This window comes from Coenobita brevimanus, chromosome 111 (assembly GCF_032717465.1).
Source record: "Coenobita brevimanus isolate Jiangsu-jjx chromosome 111, ASM3271746v2, whole genome shotgun sequence".
Taxonomy (NCBI): domain Eukaryota; kingdom Metazoa; phylum Arthropoda; class Malacostraca; order Decapoda; family Coenobitidae; genus Coenobita; species Coenobita brevimanus.
In genome coordinates this window covers 14,095,066-14,112,580 of record NC_137064.1, presented here as the reverse complement: position 1 = coordinate 14,112,580, position 17,515 = coordinate 14,095,066, and the positions used below count along the sequence as shown (strand labels likewise).

Here is a 17,515-nt window from a genome sequence, read left to right as displayed (position 1 = left end):
TTGAGAGTAGAATGACACAAGCAAGAAAAGTAGCTGGTGCAATGAAGGCCTTGATAAGAGACAGGGGCTTGAGTGTTGCAGCTGCACGAGGCTTACATGAGGGAGTGTTAGTCCCAACTTTAATCCGTCGCATGCCAGTGCTGTTTTAAAATTGTCTGAATTAATTCCACAGCCAGTGCCAGTGCTGTTTTAAAATGGTTTAAAATAAAAAACTTCACTGTGACCGCATTTTTCAAGATTCGCGGGTAAAAATTGGCAGGCATGTAAGGTAACTGTTCCTCTACCATCCTCCAGGCTGTCAAGGCCATAAACTCACTCGCTCCCCCCCTCACGCTCGCTCTGCCTCACTCTGCCTGTGTGCCTCACCCAGTGCTGAACATAGTGAAGGAATTTTGTAAATATTTTCATGTAAGTGTAAGTTGTAAATATTTTCTTGCAAGTGTAAGGACCATATAGTGAAGTCAAGTTGTAAATACCTTGTTGTAAGTGCCAGGACTGTACGTAATGAAGTCAGGTTGTACCTATCTTCAAGTAAGTGTTAGATAATGCATTCACAGTGAGAAAGGCACGCAAATTGTTGTAGATGTTGAAGTAATAAGTAATCAGAAAAGTGTACTGAACATTGCTATACCTTCCCAGCATAAATACCTGAGTATACTTTACATAGAAAACGGCTTTCTCTCACGTACGTTGTGAGCATGAGAGAGCGGCTATACCCGTACACGAGTATGCAGGACTCAGTAAAACTCATTTCTGAGCCTCGGTGAGCATTCTAATGGCGAAATTCGTTGTTTCCACATCAAAATCTATCATTTTAGCCAAAAAAAGAAAGGTAAAAATTGGCTGGCACTGGGGTGACCATTAGGGCTAAAAATAGCCAGCACCCAGCAGGTTAACATATGGGTGTGAGACAATGGTGTGGCATGAAAATGAAAAGTCAAGAGTAAGAGCAGTGGAGATGGGACTGCTGAGGAGTCTGTGAAGTACAGAGGGTGGATAGGATACGAAATAATGTGATTCGTGTCGTGAAAGGTGTGGAGTGAGGAAGTTGGTGAACACAAGAATCGAAGAGAGTGTCCTGAGATGGTATGGTCATGTGGAAAGAATGGATAACAATAGAGTGGTGAAAAAGGCATAACTGAACGAATTTGAAGGAGGGAGGAGGTGAAGTAGGCCAAGGAGAAGGTGGAGAGATGTGGTGGATGAATGTTTGAGGAAGAGAGGTTTGGAAGTCGGTGAGCCTAGGGAACTGACAAAAGATCGAGCTGGCTGGATGAATGTTGTGAGGAGAAGTGCATGATCAGGGATTTTGGCACTGCTTGTGAGCATGGCAGCATCCTGATTGACTCAATTGGATATGTTTATGTGAAGCTGCAGAATGTGGTGAATGTTTTTGGCGTATCCGGTAGAGCCAGGATTTCGGGGGCTTGAATGATGAGTGAATGGAAGCATGGCCTATTGGATTGGGCAAGTTTGTGCTATCTGAACATTGCTACTCCTCGCCCTGCCCTTGAGTGGGAAAGGAGGTCCGGATGGTGATGATTATATATATATATATATATATATATATATATATATATATATATATATATATATATATATATATATATATATATATATATATATATATATATATTGCCAACGGCCATACCACGTTGAGTACACCGCTTCCCGTCCGATCAGCGAAGTTAAGCAACGTTGGGTCTGGTTAGTACTTGGATGGGTGACCGCCTGGGAACACCAGATGCTGTTGGCATCCCTACGTGTCAAGTGGGGTTGGTGGAGGATTAGTGCCCCTCCCTGTAAAACAATTAACTCTAAGCCATTGGCCACCCCGTCTGGGATACATGGCGTCTGGCAATGAATGAATGAATGAAATATATATCTGTATATATATATATATATATATATATATATATTATATATATATATATATATATATATATATATATATATATATATATATATATATATATTATGGTGGGTCAAAAATTTAAAATTCGACGAAACAGGGCTATTTTGATGCCCCATAGTATGTTTTCACATGAACTAAATGTATTTTTAAAAATGAGTCATTGGTTCTCCAGTCATTGGTTTAATTTAGTTTTTACAGCACTGACACTCCAAGGATTCAGTGATTACCGGTGATTGGCAACTCTATAAATGGTAACCCATTGTTTTGCATTTCCGTTACCAACTACACGAACTGGTTTTGGTTTACAGTTTTGAATTTTGTATGAGTTTGCGTATTATACTGGAATCACGGCCAGTTGTAGCACAAGAGAAAGCACGAAACTGTTTTCGGCTCATCACGTAGTCTTCCGGTAAATCAGTTGCCCACTAGCTGTGATGTCATAAGGGCATATTTGGAACATAAATCCACAAGTTCGTCACTGAGCACCCAAACCTATGTGGAACCTGGTGCACTTGAAGTAGCAGGAATTTACGAGAAAGCTTCCATCTCAACTATTGATTACACCAGTGTTGGTATTCGTGTGAAATGCCTGATAGCAAAGGCCCAGGTGCTTAGGAAATATCCAGTGAGCAAAAGGACTTCCAACACCCACACAGAGAAACTCGCCAGCTTTGACACCTTATTTGACATTAGTCGTTGCAAATGTTTCAAAAACTTCAATGGACGTGAGAGATCTGAGTGTCAATGTGCTAGAGCAGACAATATATCGCCTGAGGCGTGGCCTTTCTGGGTTGACCAAAATAGTTGCAGAAAAATGTATATTGATGGAATAGACCAGAAGAAGACAGCACAAAATAATTGTGGAGCAAATACAGTGATGAAATGGAGGCTCTATGAAGAGTCCACTAGAGATACTAACCAAATTGAGGCCCCTATTTCCATAAGGTACCATGTGCCACCCCCCATAAAACCGTTTTTATTGAACCCTCTGATAGAGCAACTCTTCATCTACCTAGAAGCATCAAAGGAGGTACGAAATGGAATCCGCAACATTGTCAAAATTTTCTTTAAGTCGAGGTAACTTTTCACCCTATGCGCTTCCTTGCTCCCCCTTAGTCAAGCTTGGGGCCAGAAGGTGCCAATGCCAGATGATCCTCCCTCTCCCTCACTAGTATGTAAGTGGTAACATTATAGTATTACTTTCCAATAGTCTTCATGCTGACAGCACAGTACTGTACCTGTACATGATAAAGCTTCCCACAGTGTCACTCTGCCACTACAATGCAGTACAGTACCTGGGTACTACTACAGTACCTAGTTAATGGACTGAATCTATGTATGTCAGTATGCAAACAACATTAACAACATGAGTTTTCAATATTCTTCATGCCAATAGTACAGAACTGTAGCTGCTCATTAACACTAGTACAGTACCTGGCTACTGAACTGTCATGGGTCTTATTATGCAAACATTAACCAAAATTAGTTTCCAATGTTCTAGATGAATGTACAGTATTAAAAAAAAAAATCCTTATTGGTTGTACTAATTCCCTCTGAAGACAACAGTGCTTTGGGCAACAAGTAGAAAAAAAAAGGATAAAAAAAACCTTAATGGTTGGAAAGTTATTGCAGTTCAAAGTTTGCCAAACTTTGATTGCGTTTTTCTCCCTTTTAAAAGAACGGTGCTTGGTACCACAGGGGCCTCAATTAATTAGATATAAGGACAGCATGTGTTGACGAATGTGATGCTTGTGAGGAGCAATATGATCAATATGTTGATGATGATAATGGAAAAGTAGATGGAAGCAAACAGTCAGAACTGTGTCAGAACAGATTAGTCTATCCTGGGCTGAGTCGTGTAGTTGATCGATGTCAAGTAAGTAATATAGACATCTGCTCCATTATGAATGCAGCACTGAAAGATATGAATATTCTTTGTGAAGAAAATAAAGTTTATCCCAGTAAACTCCATCGTCAGAGAAAATACTGGAGAGAAGTCACATTGCAACAGCATAAAAATTACCTGAAGGAGATCATTTGCATCGGTTTCGATGGAAAAATCGATCAGACACTCAAGAAAACCCCAGATAGTCAGAAAATCGTGAATGAAGATCACTACTCAGTAGTTGCTTTTCCTGACACCGTTTTTATCGGCCACGTTTCTCCCGATAGTGGAAGAGCAGCTTATATTGTCAAGGAAGTCATGTCTGTCATTCAAGAAACAGATTCTACAGATTCGTTGCAAGCTATCGTCTGTGATGGGACAAATGTCAATACTGGAAAGAGAAATAGAGTGATAAATGAGCTCAAAACACAGCTTGGCAGACCACTATAGTGACAACTTTGTTGCATCTTGCTGAAATCATTTTCCGATGGTATTTCGAGGCAGCTGATTGTTCGACAACAGGTCACCGAAACTGCAGAGGAGAAGTAGGTCAATCGCTTGAATTTGACCCAAAAGATCTTCCAGTTGTTAGTTATGAACGTGTTGCTGGAAAAAATTGCACTTTACCAGGAGTTGTAAGTGATCCCAGCAAAGACTGGGGCTACCTGTACCATGCATGTCTGGCAGTGCAGTTGCCAAGTGGAGATACTAATGAAGGTGTGGGACCATCTGCACAACCAGATGGTTGCTCCTTCAAAAGCTGCCGTTGGAGGATCAGGCAATTATTCGCCCTGTGCTTACCAATAACAGCTGCTTCTGTTACTCAGAGAACATCTTGTTGTCGGCTGTTGCTGATGAAGATGTTGGCATAAGCTCGATGGCGATCAAGTTGATGAAACAAACACAGATGAATCAGAATGATGACCAAGCCTCAGTTAGAATATTTGAAAAATCTGCACTGAAGACAAATTTCGATGCTAAGAAGTACAATGAGCTGGTAGAGCCTTCTTCTGCCACAGTTCCTCCATTGCTGAAGAACAGACTGGAGCAAATGGACGAAAGCCAACCCATCGTACTGGACGTGTACCCTTGCCATTCCCAAGGAGTGGAACTCTGCGTCAAGGACGTCACATCCACCACAAGTAAAGTATTTGGGTATGAATCACGTCATGGTATGCTCGTCCAATGTAAGCAATCTCGCAGCTTGTTCCCGAAGCGTTTAAGTAAACAAGACTTTTGATGCGTTCAGCTATTCATGCTATTTCTACTATTTATTTTTTCTTTTTCATGAAAAAATGCCTTTCATATGATTTGAATACATTTATTTCAACCGTTACTCTTATTTTTAAAATTGAAATGTAACACAGAAACTGCATTTTAGTTCATCCAAAAAATAGCAAGTGTTTCTATTTTTTGTTTATTTTGAGAAATAAGATCCAAGTTGCTGGAATGGGCACATTTTTTCGTAGTGTTATTGTCATTGTAAAGGATCACCATTCTTACTATGTTTCAACCTGGTAACCCTAAGTTGGTTCCTTTTCGACCCGCCCTAATATATATATACCCGGTATATAATATATATATATATATATATATATATATATATATTCACACTTGGTTCACAGACTGCACACACATCCAAAGCCACTCTAACATTACAGTTACACTCACAAGCACATACAGTCTCTACCAGACAGCCTAAGCCACTGGGTAGAGATACATTGGCTATATCGTCCCAGCTTCGGTAGGGATGGGCCGGTCCTGCAGTGGACCTCAACGGCTGGTGATGATGATGATATACATATACATACGTAGTACATCCATCTACCTATATAAATATATATATATATATATATATATATATATATATATATATATATATATATATATATATATATATATAAGAAGAGTGTGGATGAGGAATTTGGAAGGAACTTGAGTGTAAAGTGGAGGAACTGTAAGAAAATGTTCTGGAAAGAGGTGAAAAAAGTAAGACAGGGTGGAAGTGAAGTTAGCAGGGGAGTGAAAGATAAAAATGGTAGATTACTAGTGGAGAAGGGAGAAAAAGTGAGCAGATGGAGAGAACACTTTAAGGAATTGTTGAACATAGAGGATGGAAGTAATACGAGTATAAGTGGCTGGGGAATGGCTGGGAGAAGAAGGGAGGTGAGAAGACAGGAAGAAATCAGTAGGATAGAAGTTGTGGAAGCAATAAACAAAGTTAAATTGGGGAAAGCCCCAGGAATTGATGGAGTGTGTGGTGAAATGCTGAAGTATGGGAGAGATAGTAGTATAATGGATGTGGAAAATGTACAGATTGGCCTGGGAGGAAGGTAGAGTCCCGGAGGATTGGAAGTCAGGTATAATTATTCCCTTGTACAAAGGAAAAGGGGAAAAAGAAGTGTGTGGTAATCATAGTGGCATCTGTCTTCTTAGTATAATACGAAAAGTGTATGGTAGGATACTTATTGACAGAGTTAGAGAAAGAACAGATGAATTAGTTGGAGAAGGACAGGGAGGCTTTAGGAAGGGAAGAGGTTGTGTAGATCAGATATTCATTCTTAGATCTTTAGTGGAAAAGTTTCTAGAGAAGGGAAAGAAGTTGTATGCAGCTTTCATGGATTTGGAGAAAGCATATGACAGGGTGAATAGAAAAGGATTGCGGAAAATATTAACCCGTGGCGTCCCGTGGACGTGATTCAACGTCCACACGTTTTGTCACTGCCTATCCCGTTCACGTACTTAAACGCGAATCAATTGCAAGGTCCCTAATTTGCACAATTTTCGATTTTCGCGAGTGATTTTTGGTACGTATACACGGGACACCTTCCTCTACAAGATGCCAGCCAGGGACAATACCTTACCCAGCATGACCTCCCACCCCCCCTGCACGCCATTGTCTCAGCAATTCACCTGTTACCAGTGACCTGGCCAGTAAAGCCATGTCATGCCATGGTACAAAATTCAGGGCCAGATTGATTCCCCAATCGATGACAATGTGGAGGACAAACTTTACACAGCATTATAGGAAGAAACAGTCAGAAATGATGATCAGGTAATGTCGCCAAAAAAGGTCAGGTATGTTGATGTGTTTCATGAGTGAAAGAATGCTTATATTGCCTATATTACTGTGTGAAAACCAAAATTCTCTCGTACTACATATATATTCGTACCAAATAAATAAATACATACCGTTTATGAGTGCTGTGGAATTGTTACACTCCCATAGAACTCGTTTTCTTTGGAGTCAGCCTCATAGAAAACACAGTAAGGTGAGGAGGCACTGTTACCTGAATTGAGTATTTTAAACCTCAGGTGAGAGAAATCTCTCACCTGAGGTTTGAGCCAAAATAAAAAAATTTCCAAAAATGGTCGGGACTGGGGGGAGTCAGTGGTGGAAAAGTAGTCGGGATGGGGCCGGTTAAAAATATATGGAGTAGATGGGAAGTTGTTAAATGCTGTGAAGAGTATATATGATGGTGCTAAGGCTGCAGTGCGTGTGGATGGTGAACTGAGTGAATTTTTCTCTTTGAAGGTTGGGTTGAAACAGGGATGTGTCATGTCTCCATGGTTGTTCAATCTGTACATGGATGGGGTAATAAAAGAGGCACAAGGTAGGGTAGTGGATGTTGGAGTGGCCCTGGTGAGAGAGGGTAATGTTTGGAAACTCCCTGTACTGTTGTTTGCAGATGATACTGTGCTGTTGAGTGAAGACAAAGGAGAGCTGCAAGGCTTGGTGGATGAGTTTGGGAGAGTGTGTAGGAAACGGAATCTAAAGGTGAATGTAGGGAAGAGTAAAGTGATGGTCTTTGAGAGAGGTGAAGTCAGTGAATGTACAGCGAGGTTGGATGGTGAGGAATTGGAAAATGTGAGTAAGGATGGAGGTTTGGAGGGTGAAGTGCTTGAAAGGGTACAGCAGGGAAGAAAGGTTGCTGGTTCCCTGAAAGCAGTGATAAGACACAGGGAAGTGAGCATGGAAGTGAAAAAGTTACTACATGACAGTATTGTGATACCAACTCTAACGTATGGAAGTGAAGCTTGGACGTTGCTGGAAGGACACAAGTCAAGAGTGAGAGCAGTGGAAATGAGTTATTTAAGAGGAGCCTGTGGAGTCACATGGGGAGACTGGCTGACAAATGAGAATATAAAGGAGCATTGTGGTGTGGATGTGGATGTGATAGGAAACGTTAGGAGGAATACACTGAGGTGGTTTGGCCATATGGAGAGGATGCAGGGGAAAGACTGACGAAGAGAGTGCATGTGAGTGAGGTGGAGGGGGGAAGTGGGAGGGGGAGGCCGAGGATGAAATGGAGGGATGGGATGGAGAGGTATATGAGAGAGGAGAGTGTGAGTTGGGAGCAGGGCAGTGAAATGGAGGGGGACAGGACGACGTGGAGGCGATTTCTTTGTGGCCACCCCAAATGGGATTGAGCCATCTGGCAATATATATATATATATATATATATATATATATATATATATATATATATATATATATATATATATATATATATTGTTACACAGCCTATGATTTCATCATCCCTTGTATAATTCTAACTTATGATACAGTTTTATTCATGACTGCATCATCCTTTGTATGATTCTAATGTACAGTATGCTGCATGTTTCTTCACGATTCGCCACGTGGCTTCCATAGTGACCAGGCTTGCGTGTTCTACCTCACTCCCCCCTTGTCCCCCTTATAGTAGAGTAAGTCGTTCTTTCTGTTGTTCAGAGCAGGATTGTCAACTCTTTGTCCCCTATGCCTTCATTTGCGCGTCCTTCTTACAAGTTGAATCAAGCTCTGCCGGCCCCCTATATAATGAACTCAGTCTCTGCATTAGTTGCCACTTAGATCTACTCCTCATTCTGTTCACATCTCTGTCCTCCCCTGTACAGTATATTATTATTTTTGTGAGTGCTCAGGAAGTCTCCAGCCATCTAGCAGCTGTATAATTTGAGTATAAGTGTTATTGCCATTTTTCTTGTTCTGTATAGCCTACGTCATTAATTCGTAAGACTGGTAAAGTTTTATGATTCATATTGGTTCAATACTGTCAGCCAGTATTAGTAATATTTTGTATCTGTAATAATATTATATCTTGCTTTAACTGAGCATTATCCGGTTTTCTCATTTTATCAGGGCTGACTTAGATAAATTTGCTCTTGCTAATTTCGTGTTAATAGAGGCTATTGCATTTAACCATATATGTAACCTGTTTTGCCATTACATTATCCTTATGAGTCCTGAATGTTTAGTTGTTAGTTTGAGCATTAAACTTTAACTTGTAATTTTACCTAAGTCTTTTGTTTTGAACCTGGAACTTTGCGGGACAGTAGTGATTTTTGTATTCTCACTTGAAGTGTTCATTATCTCTCTCTGTTCCGTAACATTAATTTGGCGACCTCTTATCAGGATATTCAGGATATTATCATTAGGATATTGCTTGATATTTTGTGACTGTGATTTATTCATGATGCCTACTATTACTACTCTTGATGAAGCCAAAGATTTTTTGTCAAATGTGCAAACAGTGTGTGATGTAGAAAACAGAACAAAAAATGAACTTTAGCTTGTTGCTCAACAATTGGGAATTGCTGGTCACTCTCATCATTCTAAAGATCAAATTGTTGCCATGATTAATAAAAGCTTGTTTAATGTAACTCCTCCAGATGAGCAAACGCAGATTGTAATAGCTAAGTTTCAGCTAGCCCTGCAGGAGGCTCGTAAGGAGGCTGAGTTTCAGCTCGTGCTAAGGAGGCTGAGTTTCAGGCTCGTGCTAAGGAGGCTGAGTTTCAGACACGTGCTAAGAAGGCTGAGTCTCAGGCTCGTATTCAGGAGGCACAGGCACAGGCTCAGGCACAAATTGAACTTGCTAGGATTCAGGCAGACCATGAGTATCGCATGAAACAAGGTGGAACTGGATCATCTAGCTCTGATGATTTTGATGTGGCATAAAATGTTAAACTTGTCCCTCCTTTTAATGAATCTGATTTAACAAAGTATTTTCAGTTGTTTGAGAGGGTAGTTACAGGTTTTAATTGGCCCAAAAAGTATTGGCCAGTACTCCTGCAGAGTGTTCTCACCGGTAAAGCTCAAGTAACTTATGCATCTTTGCCTCAGGATCAATCTGATAATTATGATGTAGTTAAGAGCTTGATTCTTAAGGCCTATGAGCTTGTTCCTGAATCCTATAGAGTAAAATTTAGGACAACTTATAAGCAAGATAAGCAATCCCATGTTGAGTATGCAAAAATCAAAGAAGATCTGTTAGAGCAGTGGTTAAATTCTAAGAATGTATATTCTGATTTTGGTAAATTTAAGCAGATGATTTTGCTGGAGGACTTCAAAAGGTGAATTAATAAAGATGTAAGCCTATATCTTGATGAGAAAAGAATAGATAATTTGTCTGATGCTGCAGTTTTAGCTGATGAATATGTTATCACTCACAAGAGATATTCTAAAGAAAAACGGAAAGCTGAGAGTAAGGATGTTGCCTCTACTCAGAGTACAGGTAACAGGAAAGAGAATAAAGATGATGTTTCTCAGGAAGTAAATACCAGCTCCACCTCTAGATTTCAGAAAAGTAAATGTACTTATTGTAGTAAGCTTGGTCACACTACGGAGAAATGTTTCAGGAGACAGCGTGATGTGAACAAAAAGGAGCCTTTAAATATTCAGTCAATTGGTCTAGTGTCCACCCTTGAGAGTTCCCAGAATTCTTTAACCGAGTTAACTGAACCTGCTTTGAGGGGTAAATTAAATTCTCATGATGAAGCTCCTCTTTTGAGCAGTAACGTGGGTGACACTCTCAAGAGTTCATGTGCTAATTTCCTGTCTGATGGTTTTGTCAGTCCTCTGGACAGTAATGACAGGAAATCAGTTAAAATATATCGTGATACAGGTGCTTGCCAATCCCTTATGCTGACCAGTGTTCTAGGCTCTAATGTTAATTCCTCTGATGAAACTGTAATCTTACAAGGTGTAGGGAATAATTACTTCTCTGTCCCTCTGTGCAGAGTGAATTTAGAGTCTGGTTTTGTTAATGGTTCCGTTATTTTTTGGTTGGTTGAAACACTTCCAATGTCAGGTGTAACTTTCTTACTTGGAAATGATATATGTGGAAGTCAAGTGTGTCCAGCTCCTCAGTTGTCTTGTGAACCAGTGACTGCGACCCAGGATTGTGATGTCCCTGATGTGTTCCCTGCATGTGCTGACACTAGGGCTAAGTCTAAAGTTACTGGTGACTTAGAGGATAATGATGATGATGTTATCCTAGCTGATACTTTTCTTGCTAATTTGGACCACTCACCAGATGATGCAGTACCCCGTAGTGTTGATAATATGTCTCGTCAAGAGTTGGTTGAGTTGCAGGTTGCTGACCCTGAGTTGAAAGGTCTAGCTAACTCTGCTTGCAGTGAGGAAGAGTCAGCTGGTGCTTCTACTTGTTATTATATAAAGTCAGGAGTACTTATGAGGAAGTGGAGACCCCCAACAGCATCAGCTGACTGTGAATGGGAGGTCGTACATCAAGTTGTCATCCCTCGTGTTTGTAGACAGGATATCATTGGAGTGGCTCATGATTCCAGTTTGGCAAGACACCCTGGAGTGAGGAAGACTGTGGCACGCATTTTGAAACACTTCTACTGGTCAGGTATCTTCAGAGATGTTTCCTGGTATTGTAAGTCTTGTCACACCTGTCAAGTTGTGGGGAAGTGTAATCAGACCGAAAAGGTTGCACCTCTAGTTCCCATCCCTCCTTTTGAGGCGCCATTCACCCGTGCGTTGGTGGATATTGTGGGCCCTCTTCCTAAGACTTCTTCAGGATTTTCTTATGTGTTAACCCTGATTGATATGGCTACTCGTTATCCTGAAGCGTTTCCACTTGGAAATATCTCAGCAAAGAACGTGGTTAAGGAAATGCTAGGGTTCTTCACCAAGTTTGGTCTGCCCAAGGAGGTACAGTCAGACCGGGGAAGTAATTTCATGTCAAATGTTTTCAAGCAGTCTCTGAAAGAGTTGGGCATCACCCAGATCACGTTTTCAGCTTACCATCCCCAGACCCAAGGAGCGCTGGAGAGATATCATCAAACACTCAAATTGATGCTCAGGAAATACTGTTTGGAACATCAGAAAGATTGGGATAAAGGTCTTCCATTCGTTGTATTTGCCACAAGAGAATCTCCAAATGAATCACTGGGCTTCTCACCCTTTGAACTACTGTTTGGCCATGAAGTAAGAGGACCCCTTAAGCTGCTCAAGGAATGCTGGCTGTCGGAGGAAGATGACGTCAACCTGCTGAAGTATGTGATGAAGTTCAAAGAACGGCTGTCCACTGCTTTACAGCTGGCGAGAGAGAATTTAGGAGCTGCTCAGGAGAAGATGAAGACTTGGTATGATAAGAAGTCCAGGTTACGCCACTTTCAGCCAGGAGATCAGGTTTTGATTCTGCTACTGGTGCATGGGTAACCTCCTCAAGCCAAGTTTAGTGGTCCTTATTTCGTGGAGAAGAAACTCAGTGATGTCAACTATGTCATCGCCACACCAGATCGTAGAAAGAACAAGCAACTTTGTCACATCAACATGCTAAAGTTATATCACAGGCGGGACGAAAATAACCCATTCTGCACTGTAGCTGTTCCACCCGAGTCTGCAAGTGAAGCTCTCCCATGCAGTATGAGCCTGAGTGATAGTTTGGGGAAGAATCCTGATATCATGAATGATCTCCAGACTAAGCTTTCTCATCTAGCTCCCGAGGAAAGGCAGGAGTTTTCGGCACTACTGCAGGAGTACCCGCAAGTGTTCCGTGACACTCCAGGAAGAACTACTGTGTTGATGCATGATGTCGATGTTGGAGACGCAAAGCCAATTAAACTGCCTCCTTACCGTGTGAACCCAGTGAAAGTTCCTCTCATCCAGAAGGAGCTTGGCTACATGTTGGACCACAAGATGATTGAGCCCTGTCAGAGCGAGTGAAGATCTTCTGTCACTCTAGTCCCTAAGCCAGGTGGGTCACAGCGGCTTTGCATCGACTACAGATGTGTTAATCAGATAACCAAAACAGGCACTTACCCTCTCCCTCATGTGGAAGTTTGCATAGACAAGATCGGAAAGGCTAGGTACATAAGTAAGTTTGATTTGTTAAAGGGATACTGGCAAGTATCTATGACTGAACGTGCTAGGGAGATCTCATGTTTTGTAACACTAGGAAAGACTTTTGCATGTTCTGTAATGCCATATGGTATGAAGAATGCACCAGCCACTTTTCAGAAGCTCATGAATGTTGTAACAGAGGGTTTGGCAGGGTGTGTTGTTTATATTGATGATGTATTAATCTTCAGTGTCAACTAGTTGTTCAATCTGTACATGGATGGGGTAATAAAAGAGGTACAAGGTAGGGTAGTGGATGTTGGAGTGGCCCTGGTGAGAGAGGATAGTGTTTGGAAACTCCCTGTACTTTTGTTTGCAGATGATACTGTGTTGTTGAGTGAAGACGAAGGGGAGCTGCAAGGCTTGGTGGATGAGTTTGAGAGAGTGTGTAAGAAACGGAATCTAAAGGTGAATGTAGGGAAGAGTAAAGTGATGGTCTTTGAGAGAGGTGAAGTTAGTGAATGTACAGCGAGGTTGGATGGTGAGAAATTGGAAAATGTGAGTACGTTTAAGTACTTGGGTAGTGTGAGGAGTAAGGATGGAGGTTTGGAGGGTGAAGTGCTTGAAAGGGTACAGCAGGGAAGAAAGGTTGCTGGTTCTTTGAAAGCAGTGATAAAAAACAGGGAAGTGAGCATGGAAGTGAAAAAGTTACTACATGACAGTATTGTGATACCAACTCTAACGTACGGAAGTGAAGCTTGGACATTGTTGGAAGGACACAAGTCAAGAGTGAGAGCAGTGGAAATGAGTTATTTAAGAGGAGCCTGTGGAGTCACGTGGAGAGACAGACTGACGAATGACGATATAAAGGAGCATTGTGGTGTGGATGTGGATGTGATAGGAAGCGTTGTGAGGAACACACTGAGGTGGTTTGGCCATGTGGAGAGGATGGAGGGTGAAAGACTGACGAAGAGAGTGTATGTGAGTGAGGTGGAGGGGGGAAGAGGGAGGGGGAGGCCGAGGATGAGATGGAGGGATGGGGTGGAGAGGTATATGAGAGAGGGGGGTGTTAGTTGGGAGCAGGGCAGTGAAATGGCGGGGGACAGGGTGACTTGGAGGCGATTTGTTTGTGGCCACCCCAAACGGGATTGAGGCGTCTGGCAATAGATAGATAGATAGATAGACAACTGGAAGGATCACCTATGCCATGTCAGTAAAATTCTTGAGCGTTTGGTTCAGGCTAATCTTGTAGCTAATTTATCAAAGTGTGAGTTTGGTCAAGCTAAATTTCAGTACCTTGGGTACGTAATTTGTGATGGACACGTTGCACCACCAGGAGCTAAGGTTCAGGTTATAAGTGATCTTCCCAGACCTAAAAGTAGGAAAGAGCTACAAAGATTTTTGGGAATGGTAGGTTATTACCGGAGATTTGTTCTTAACTTTTCAATTCTTGTAATACCACTTACAGACCTACTGAAAAAGGGAGTTAAATTTGTCTAGACCAATAACTGTGAATCCTCTTTCAGTAAACTTACAGCTATCCTATTAAATCAGCCAGTGCTCGCTACTCCAAATTTTGCTAAGCCTTTTAAGATGGCTATTGACGCAAGTGATACAGGAGCTGGGGCTGTTTCGCTGCAAGAGGATGATCAGGGTATTGAACACCCTGTATCTTATTACAGTAAGAAGTTCACTCCACCTCAAAAGAACTACTCAACTATTGAGAAAGAGCTTTTGGCCTTGATTTTGGGTTTACAGCATTTTTCATTTTATTTGTGTTCTGGTTTTGACCCCATAGTCATTTATACCGATCATAACCCACTGAAATTCCTTAGTAAGTTAAAAGATAAAAATCAGAGATTGACAATATGGAGTCTACTTCTTCAGGAGTATTCATTAGACATACAACATGTCAATGGGAAAGAAAATGTTATTGCAGATTGCTTCTCTAGACTTTCAAGAGATTGTTTTAGAGTAATAAGAAATTTCCTTTGTAAATTGCTTTTTCTTTGTGGGGAGGTGTTACATAGCCTATGATTTCATCATCCCTTGTATAATTCTAACTTATGATACAGTTTTGTTCATGATTGCATCATCCTTTGTATGATTCTAATGTACAGTATGCTGCATGTTTCTTCACGATTCGCCACGTGGCTTCCATAGTGACCAGGCTTGCGTGTTCTACCTCACTCCCCCCTTGTCCCCCTTATAGTAGAGTAAGTCGTTCTTTCTGTTGTTCAGAGCAGGATTGTCAACTCTTTGTCCCCTATGCCTTCATTTGCGCGTCCTTCTTACAAGTTGAATCAAGCTCTGCCGGCCCCCTATATAATGAACTCAGTCTCTGCGTTAGTTGCCACTTAGATCTACTCCTCATTCTGTTCACATCTCTGTCCTCCCCTGTACAGTATATTATTATTTTTGTGAGTGCTCAGGAAGTCTCCAGCCATCTAGCAGCTGTATAATTTGAGTATAAGTGTTATTGCCATTTTTCTTGTTCTGTATAGCCTACGTCATTAATTCGTAAGACTGGTAAAGTTTTTATGATTCATATTGGTTCCATACTGTCAGCCAGTATTAGTAATATTTTGTATCTGTAATAATATTATATCTTGCTTTAACTGAGCATTATCCGGTTTTCTCATTTTATCAGGGCTGAGTTAGATAAATTTGCTCTTGCTAATTTCATGTTAATAGAGGCTATTGCAGTTAACCATATATGTAACCTGTTTTGCCATTACATTATCATTATGAGTCCTGAATGTTTAGTTGTTAGTTTGAGCATTAAACTTTAACTTGTAATTTTACCTAACTCTTTTGTTTTGAACATGGAACTTTGCGGGACAGTAGTGATTTTAGTATTCTCACTTGAAGTGTTCATTATCTCTCTCTGTTCCATACCAATATATATATATATATATATATATATATATATATATATATATATATATATATATATATATATTCGCTGATGTGAAAAAACTTGATCCCATCATGTTTGAAAAACTTTTACTATATGAAATGAGCGATCAAATTTTACCAAAAATTGCTGCTCCTGGCCCCCGGTCTGTTGCCGTGACCGAGTGGTTAATATCTCGGACTTGCGTAGAGGTAACTTGGATTCCATTCCCGAAGCCAGGTGAGGGCGCCTTTCATCGGTATGGAGGTGTACTGGTGCACCAGAATTGGCACGAAAATCACAGAAAATTTGCTGATGTCGAAAATTTTGTCCTATCTCGATTGAGTTTTTATTATATATATATATATATATATATATATATATATATATATATATATATATAGTTATATTTATGTGTCCGACTCTGGGCATAGGCTTCACGGCCTGCTATCAAGGCCCAGCAGTCCTCCTACATACCATACACCTCTACATGTCACCACTTCGGCGCTAACACCCACCGTCCATATTGAATACACGCTAGGGCTGTCTCATACAGGACTGGTGTATTGGTATTAGCGGGGGTATTTTTACGACATATCGGCGGGTCTTCTGGTAGATCAGTAAAGCCTGATTTTAATGAAATTCAAATCCTTAAACTGTTCCCTGCCCCAGCCGGGATTCGAACCTGGGTCCGTTAGGACTGCAGGCCACCTCTCTCTCTCTCTCTCTCTCTATATATATATATATATATATATATATATATATTGCCTCCGTGGTACAATGGTATACTGTGCGTTTCATGCACGGGTGACCAGGGTTCGCTCCCTGCCAGGGTACTAAACTTTGGGAGTTTTCACCCGGCCATGTACTGCATTGGCGGACACACGGGGTGCTGTGGTTGAACCAGTGTCGTTTACTAAAGTATGCTTGCACCCAGTCGGCTTGCACGGGCCGATTACACTTGGTTCACAGACTACACACACATCCAAAGTCACCCCAACACTACAGTTACACATACAAGCACTTCTCACCCTACATACAATCAATACCAGACAGCCTAAGCCACTTGGTAGAGCTACATTGGCTGTATCGTCCCGACTTCCGTCGGTATAGGCTGGTTCTGCAGTGAATACTCAAATGGCTGATAATGATATATATATATATATATATATATATCATCAGCCATGTAGGTGCACTGCAGGACCGACCTATCCCTACCGAAGCAGGGACGATACAGCCAACGTATCTCTACACAGTGGTTTAGGCTGTCTGGTAGAGACTGTATGTAGGGTGAGAAGTGCTTGAGAGTGTGATTGTACTGTAGTGTTGTAGTGGCTTTGGATGTGTGTCTAGTCTGTGAACCAAGTGTAATCAGCCCACCTTAAGCTGACTGGGTGCAAGCATACTAGTATGTGACACTGGTTCAACCACAGCACCCCTTATTGTATGTCCGCCAGTGTAGTAAGTGGGTCAGTGAATGCTTCCCAAAGTTTTTACAACTCTGGTGGGAGGCGAACCCCCGTCCACCAGGGTGTGAAATGCACACTCAACCACTGTACCACAGAGACTCACATATATATATATATATATATATATATATATATATATATATATATATATATATATATATATATGGAGCCTCTGTGGTACAGTGGTAGAGTGTGCATTTCGCACGCTGGTGGACGAGGGTTCGCCTCCCGCCAGAGTTGTAAAAACTTTGGGAATCGT

At 41.2% G+C, this 17,515-nt stretch overlaps 1 non-coding gene across 1 annotated transcript; it reads left to right on the top strand.

Moving 5' to 3' along the window:
* Positions 1 to 1,637: 1,637 nt before the first annotated feature.
* LOC145417954 (5S ribosomal RNA) lies at positions 1,638 to 1,756 on the top strand. Its single transcript, XR_013900615.1, has one exon. It is a non-coding gene; the product is annotated as a 5S ribosomal RNA (ribosomal RNA).
* The last annotated feature ends 15,759 nt before the right edge of the window (positions 1,757 to 17,515 follow it).